The sequence below is a fragment of the Dendropsophus ebraccatus genome, chromosome 10 (assembly GCF_027789765.1).
Source record: "Dendropsophus ebraccatus isolate aDenEbr1 chromosome 10, aDenEbr1.pat, whole genome shotgun sequence".
Classification (NCBI taxonomy): Eukaryota; Metazoa; Chordata; class Amphibia; order Anura; family Hylidae; genus Dendropsophus; species Dendropsophus ebraccatus.
The window spans coordinates 81,104,672-81,113,153 of NC_091463.1; positions in this window are offsets into that span (position 1 = coordinate 81,104,672).

The following is an 8,482-nucleotide window of genomic DNA, read 5'->3' on the forward strand; positions in this document are numbered from 1 at the left end:
TAATACGGCCCTTCCTGTAACAGTATAATGTCAAATCCTCCATATGTAATGAATACATTTGGCAAAAAAAGAGTGAAATTTTACAGAATATATAGCAAATTCACAGATCGGCAGATATATGAATATTTACCATATGTGCAAATGTTCAGCTGGTGACAATTTTTGTCTTTAGAACATCCATTTTCCAGAGTATATCTGGTCCCACCTGGTGTTTTTTAGGGGTAGATGTTGTTGTACATACTATATAAATTAGTTGCCTTCCTAAAATGTACCTACTCTCTCTATAAATAAATGGCAGTCAAAAGCTTCCATCTTATTCTATATTGAAAGTAACCCAGCTCTTAGTACAACCTATGGGCTTACCTGACCTGCTAAAAGGTATTATAAAAAATCCCAGCAAAAATAATCCCTTCAAATATTCTTTATTGTACATGGCAAATATATAGAAATGTTACAAATCATTTACTGTCCCGGGAGGCTCAACCTCAGCGGACGGGATCTAGAATTGAGGATCAATTAGTCTTTAATAGATAATATAGAAGATTTTTTTGTAAACATTTTAATTTGCTCTCATAGGAATATAGAAAATAAGTTTATGGAAGAAAAAAACAGCATCTGCTTTTTTTTCTTGAAAATCATATTTGAAAAAAAGAATTTCTGACCGTATTAAAAAAAAGTCTGAAAAAGGCTGCATCATGTTGGTCAGTTTCTATAGTAAAGGTAGACTACTTCACTGATATATATTGTCACCCATTTATGTCCTGCCATTGTAGTTTTGGAACAGCTGAAGGGCCTCATTAGTGTTGAGCGGAAAGTTCACCAATGTTCTCCAAACCCGAACACTCAGCCTTTGATTCCCTGCGGCTATAAAAATTTGATGCCACCCTACGGAGTCCTGAATAACATGGATACAGTCATAGGCTAAGTTCACACAATGTATAAATTCATTAAACAACGGCTGTAGGTGCAGGTTTGCAACCACGGACTTTATTTAATTAATCTACTATCCCTTAAATTGCTATGGAATCCCGTCCGGAGAGTATACACTCCGGCTGGGATTCCATGCGGCCACACAAAAAACTGACATGTCAGTTTTGTGCAGCTGCTATTCATTAAATAGCAGCCACACAAGACTGACAGTGCGGCTCCAGCTGCACTTTACATTGTCTGCTTTTGGTAATTGGAATGCGGGCACACCCGAATGCGCCCACATTCGGATAAAAAAAATAAAATGCAGTACTGGTTGAGATGAACTTCACTTGATATAAAAGCTCCAATAATAAAAGCTCCAATAATTAAAGCGTAACTGTCTTGTTTTTTTTTATTGCAGAAATCAGTAGTATAAGCGATTTTAAGAAACACTGTAATAGGTTTCATCAGCCACTGCAAGCCTCGCAGAATGAAATCCACTGCAATACTTCTGAACGTACCCTTAGGGTCGGTTCACAGGTACGGGAATTGCAGCGAAATCCGCTGTGATTCACGGCACTGTCAGTTTGTACGGGTTTACATACTTGCAGTGGATACTGGATTTTTCCAGTAAGTAAACCCCGCCCCTTTAAACCACTGCTGCCCAGTGAATACTTTACCCGTCCACGCTCTGGACTACTTCTGTGGCTCTTGGCTCCCTCACGTCCCGCTCAGCCAATCAGTGCGCTGTCTGACCGCAGCGCATTAAACCCCAACAAACAGACAGTACTGGGAATCGCAGCATGAAATCTGCTGTGATTCCGGTACATGTAAACCCACCTTAGTGTAAATCCAGTGTTGCTCTTCCTTCACTGCATTCCCTAGGTGTTACAGTTGCCGCCCAGTAATTTTCATGTATAAGTCCTATTAAAGGGGTTATCTAGGATTAGAGAAACATGGCCGCTTTCTTCCAGAAGCAACATGACTCGTCTCAAATTTGGGTGTGGTTTTGCAACTCCATTCCAGAGACAAGAGTGGCGCTGCTTCCCGGAAGAACACGTCATGTTTTTCTAATCCTGGATAAGCCCTTTAATTATAAAAGGGCTTGAGCATGGAAATAGCTGGGTGTCATACAGCTGCCTCAATAATATCTCCGTGCTGAGTTGCTGCAAAATAGACTGGAGAACAATGCTGGGCTCTAGTAGGCTGTCTGTAGTTTTTAAACCCGGTTTGTAAGTAGATAACTATTAAAATAATTTCATGTATACTCTAATATAACTGCTTTATAGAAGCCCATATAGTTCAGAGCATTTTTAAAAATATTTTTACAAAAAACTAGGCAAGATCCATCACAACATCCATCCAGGCTTATTATTTTAAAGGGGTTGTCCAGCAAAAATCTTTTTCTTTCAAATCAACTGATATTAGAAAGTTATCTAGATTTGTATTTTTCTTCCATTAAAAAATCTCAAGTCTTCCCATACTAATTAGCTGCTGTATGTCCTATATTGCTCTCTGCTGCCATCTCTGGCCGAGACAGGAACTCTGTCTCGGTTTTATATGAATCCCGATAGAAAACCTCTCCTGCTCTGGACAGTTCCTGTCTCGGCCAGAGATGTCAGCAGAGAGCACTGTGTCAGACTTAAAATAAAATATTTCCTTTAGGACAAACAACAGCTAATAAGTATGGGAAGAATAAAATTTTTTTTTAATCAAATCTGTTTTTATTAAACAAATAAGGGTGAACAAACAGATGTAGGGAACATATCATATGAAGTTATATATAACCAAACGGTATGGGTAGAAGGAAGGAAGGGGGGGGGGGATTTTTTAATAGAAGTAAATTACAAATCTATATAACCTTCTGACACCAGTTTATTTGAAAGAAAATGATTTTCGCTGGACAACCCCTTTAAAGGGAACCTGTCACCCCCCGTGCCGGGGTGACAGGCTCCCGACCCCCCGTTAGAGACCCCTATACTTACCTCATCGCGCCGGGTCCCGCTTCTGGAGATGGTCGGGTCCCGGAGATCTCAGCCGCCGCAGCCCGGCGCGCGCGCTGAGAGATGAGTCCAACACCCATAGAAAATGACAGGAGAGTCCAGCGCTCCGTCATTCTCTATGAGCGTTGGACTCATCTCTTAGCGCGCGCGCCGGGCTGCGGCGGCTGAGATCTCCGGGACCCGACCATCTTCAGAAGCGGGACCCGGCGCGATGAGGTAAGTATAGGGGTCTCTAACGGGGGTCGGGAACCTGTCACCCCGGCACGGGGGGTGACAGGTTCCCTTTAACGGTTTACACAAACTTCTCCACAAGAATAGAAAAAAGGAAGTTAGACAGGAAATGGCCCAACTACATCCCCTGTTTTCTAAAATGTGCCTCGCAGCAACATGCCTATGTACATTAACCCTTTGCCGCACGAGGACGTAACTGTACATCCTCGCGCGGGTGCGGGCGTTCAGAGCGGGGCCGCGTGGCAACCCCGCTCTGAACCGCGGCGGTCCCGGGTGCCGCTTGTATCCCGGGACCGCCGGTATTAGCGGGCACGGTCCGATCGCCGTGCCCGCTAATACAGTAATCAGATGCAGCTGTCAAACATGACAGCTGCATCCGATTACTGGCTGCAGCACTTCCCTGGTGTCTAGTGGCGGAGATCGCTCCTCCAGGACGTTGTCCCGGAGGAGCGATCTCCCTGTCTGATGCCGGCCGGGGACTCGTCCAAGATGGCACCGTCCCCAGCTCGGCACTCGTTTGTATTCGGCTGCAGCAGCCGAAAGCAAACGAGTGCCGATCTCATTGATCTTTGCTGTATATCTATACAGCAAAGATCTCAATGAGAGATCAAAGTGTATATACTAGAAGTCCCCCAGGGGGGCTTCTAGTATAAGTGTAAAAAAAAAAAAAAAAGTATTGTTATTAGTAAAAAGCCCCCTCCCCCAATAAAAGTCTGAATCACCCCCCTTTTCCCAGGTTATAAATAAAAGTAAATAAATAAATAAACATGTTTGCTATCGCCGCATGCGTAATCGCCCGAACTATTAATCACGTTCCTGATCTCGCACGGTAAACGGCGTCAGCGCAAAAAAATAACAAAGTGCAAAATTGCGCATTTTTGGTCGCATCAAATCCAGAAAAAATGTAATAAAAAGCGATCAAAAAGTCGTATATGCGCAATCAAGGTATCGATAGAAAGTAAACATCATGGCGCAAAAAATGACACCTCATACAGCCCCATAGACCAAAGGATAAAAGTGCTATAAGCCTGGGAATAGAGCGATTTTAAGGAACGTATATTTGTTAACAATGGTTTGAATTTTTTACAGGCCATCAGATACAATATAAGTTATACATGTTATATATCGTTTTAATCGTAACAACTTGAGGAACATGCATAACAAGTCAGTTTTACCCCAGGGCAAATGGCGTAAAAACACATTCCCCCCAAATAAAAGAAATGCGTTTTTTTTTTCAATTTCACCACACTTTTAATTTTTTTCTGGTTTCGTAGTATACTTTATGCAAAAATTCAGCCTGTCATTGCAAAGTACAATTAGTGACGCAAAAAATAAGGGCTCATGTGGGTCTGTAGGTGTAAAACTGCAAGTGCAAATGCCTTTTAAGCACAAGGAGGAAAAAACGAAAATGCAAAAACGAAAATTAGCCTGGTCCCGAAGGGGTTAAAGGGACATTCACATATTCCGCGTGCGGCCTGTAAATACAGATCAAGTGCTTTGGAATGGAGTTCAGAGTTTCCAGTATCATGATTCAAGAGTGTTAGGCTATTTAACCATTATGTTGTTTCCCCATGCCCACAGTACATGTGAAATAAGGTTGCTGGCATAATCCAAAGCATACTTCTGATGGGCCCAGGGACCTTAAAGGACCAATGTAGTATGAAATGACTGTGTTTGGTATGTTTCCTCAATATAGATTAATTTTGCGGGACTGATATTAATGTAAAGCTGTGTGCATTTTTCTCCATCTCCATAGATATTAGTTTTCTCTCTATGTGCCATTCTAACTCTTATAGCCACCAGTCTCCCACAGTCTAAACTGAGGCAGATAGTTTGCAGCATCATATCCCTCCTCCCCCAACTTCAGATTAAGTACAGAGATTACAAAAGGCTGAACACTTACTGAACCTGCAGGGGATAAAGTAATATGGAACAAATTACAACAAAGCAAAGCAAATGAACTGGCACTGAAAAGGGTCCAATTTTTATTTTAACTAAAGGTTTTGTACCAAAATGTACCTTTCATATAGGTTGCAAAACATAGTTTAGCATAAGCATCTAACGCTGGAGAAAAATTTACGGCAGAAACGAAGGAAAAAAAAAAAAAAAAAAACCCCGCTGCAGGTAGGGGTGTGTGAGAACATAATAAAGAATCTATACTTACCTGTCCCCACGCCCCCTGCAGCACCACGCTTGCTCTCATCCTTCATTGTCACAACCCAGAGGAAAGTACCTGTTTAGCCACTCAGTGACTGTAGATGGGTCCTGCCCCCAATGGCGGATTATAATGTGGGCGGTTTGGGCGGCCGCCCGGGGCCCAAGGCTCCGGGGGGGGCCCGCGCCGCCCACATTAAGATCTTGCATAGCAGCGCCAGCAGCACATCACTTTCGGGGCCCAATGGGCCCCCGAGTGATGTTCTGCTGTGGCGCGCTGTTGTCGGAGTCCGCCGCGGCACCGCCCCCTCTCTCCTTGCCGTCTTTGCGGTGCCCGTACTTCTCTCCTGGCGGCGTGATGACGTCACATCCTGCGCGCCGCCAAGCAGAGAAGTTCGGGCACCGCGGGGCTGCACTGTGAGCTTCCGGCCTGCTCTCTCTGCCGGAAGCTCACCCTGGCTCCCTGCCGCCCGAATATACCCCTTGCCACCCGGCTGTACCCCTTGCCCCTTAGCTGCTCTCCATGCCGCCCCATCTTCTCCCCCTGCTGCTACCCCCATCATCTTCTCCCCCTGCTGCTACCCCCATCATCTTCTCCCCCTGCTGCTACCCCCATCATCTTCTCCCCCTGCTGCTACCCCCATCATCTTCTCCCCCTGCTGCTACCCCCATCATCTTCTCCCCCTGCTGATACCCCCATCATCTTCTCCCCCTGCTGATACCCCCATCATCTTCTCCCCCTGCTGCTACCCCATCATCTTCTCTCCCTGCTGATACCCCCATCATCTTCTTCCCCTGCTGCCACCCCCATCATCTTCTCCCCCTGCTGCCACCCCCATCATCTTCTCCCCCTTCTGCTACCCCCATCATCTTCTCCTCCTGCTGATACCCCCATCATCTTCTCCCCCTTCTGCTACCCCCATCATCTTCTCCCCCTGCTGATACCCCCATCATCTTCTCCCCCTGCTGCTACCCCATCATCTTCTCCCCCTGCTGATACCCCCATCATCTTCTCCCTCTGCTGCTACCCCCATCATCTTCTCCCCCTGCTGCCACCCCCATCATCTTCTCCCCCTGCTGCTACCCCCATCATCTTCTCCCCCTGCTGATACCCCCATTATCTCCCCCTGTTGCCACCCCCATCATCTTCTCCCCCTGCTGCTACCCCCATCATCTCCCCCTGCTGCCACCCCCATCATCTTCTCCCCCTGCTGCTACCCCCATCATCTTCTCCCCCTGCTGATACCCCCATCATCTTCTCCCCCTGCTGCTACCCCCATCATCTTCTCCCCCTGCTGCCACCCACATCATCTTCTCCCCCTGCTGATACCCCCATCATCTTCTCCCCCTGCTGCTACCCCCATCATCTCCCCCTGCTGCCACCCCCATCATCTTCTCCCCCTGCTGCTACCCCCATCATCTTCTCCCCCTGCTGCCACCCCCATCATCTTCTCCCCCTGCTGCTACCCCCATCATCTTCTCCCCCTGCTGCCACCCCCATCATCTTCTCCCCTGCTGCCACCCCCATCATCTTCTCCCCCTGCTGATACCCCCATCATCTTCTCCCCCTGCTGCTACCCCCATCATCTTCTCCCCCTGCTGCTACCCCCATCATCTTCTCCCCCTGCTGCTACCCCCATCATCTTCTCCCCCTGCTGCTAACCCCATCATCTTCTCCCCCTGCTGCCACCCCCATCATCTTCTCCCCCTGCTGCCACCCCCATCATCTTCTCCCCCTGCTGCCACCCCCATCATCTTCTACTCCTGCTGCTACCCCCATCATCTTCTCCCCCTGCTGCCACCCCCATCATCTTCTCCCCCTGCTGCCACCCCCATCATCTTCTCCCCCTGCTGCTACCCTTCATCATCTGCTGCCACCCCCATCATCTTCTCCCCCTGCTGCTACCCTTCATCATCTTCTCCCCCTGCTGCTACCCTTCATCATCTTCTCCTCCTGCTGCCACCCCCATCATCTTCTCCCCCTGCTGCTACCCCCATCATCTTTTCCCCCTGCTGCTACCCTTCATCATCTTCTCCTCCCGCTGCTACCCTTCATCATCTTCTCCTCCCGCTGCCACCCCCATCATCTTCTCCCCCTGCTGCTACCCCCATCATGTTCACCCCCTGCTGCTTCCCTGCCTTCCCAGCTTCCCCCCCCCCTCCCCGGCCTCATTTGCCCCAGCTTCTCCCCCTGTCGCCCCAGCTGCCTCCCTTCCCCAGTCACCCCCAGCTCCCCGCCTGCAGTTGAGTTGGGGCCGGAGAAGTCTTCATGATGCTGCGCCAAATAGAGAGGAAAGGAAAAAGTGAGCGACGGCAATCGGAGAAGACGTCACCTGTGAGTCATTAGTAACTGCACTGTAATCACTTATAGGCTGGGCTCACACACAGTATATTTCAGTCAGTATTGTGGTCCTCATAGCAACCAAAACCAGGAGTGGATAGAAAACACAGAAAGGCTCTGTTCACACAATGTTGTAATTGAGTGGATGGCCGCCATTTAATGGCAAATATTTGCTGTTATTTTAAAACAATGGCTGTTATATTGAAATAATGGACGTTATTTACTGTTATATGACGGCCATCCACTCAATTACAACATTGTGTCAACAGATCCTTTCTGTGTTTTCCATCCACTCCTGGTTTTGGTTGCTATGAGGACCTGACATGAGGACCAAATACTGCCTGAAATATACATAGTGTGAACCCAGCCCTATAGTGTGCAGAGCCTGTGTACCATTGGGGTCTAAATGGGTCAGTGTTTTGTTTGCGGTAGTGTACTGACACAGCCCCGGGGTCACTACAGTACACTAGCGAAAACTTTTAAACTAGAACCCAACTACAACTGCAGGCACTACAACTCCCAGCATATTATGAGGGCTGCAGACTGTCAGTACATGCTGGGAGTTGTAGTGCATGTAGCTGTTGTAGTTTGGTCCTAGGTGCATCATACACTGGATTCTTTGTGGCATATAAGAATACATAGATCTGTGGGGGCTCAGTGCAGGGAAGTGACCCCAGAACATCACTAATAGGGGATAGAACAAAAACACCCCCCCTATCCCCTATTAGTGATGTTCTGGGGTCACTTCTATATACTGATCCCCCTCAGACCTATGTATTCTTATATACCCCACACAGCCTGCTGGGGTGGCTGGGGGGGGGGCCCAGGTTGGGTGGACAGCCCG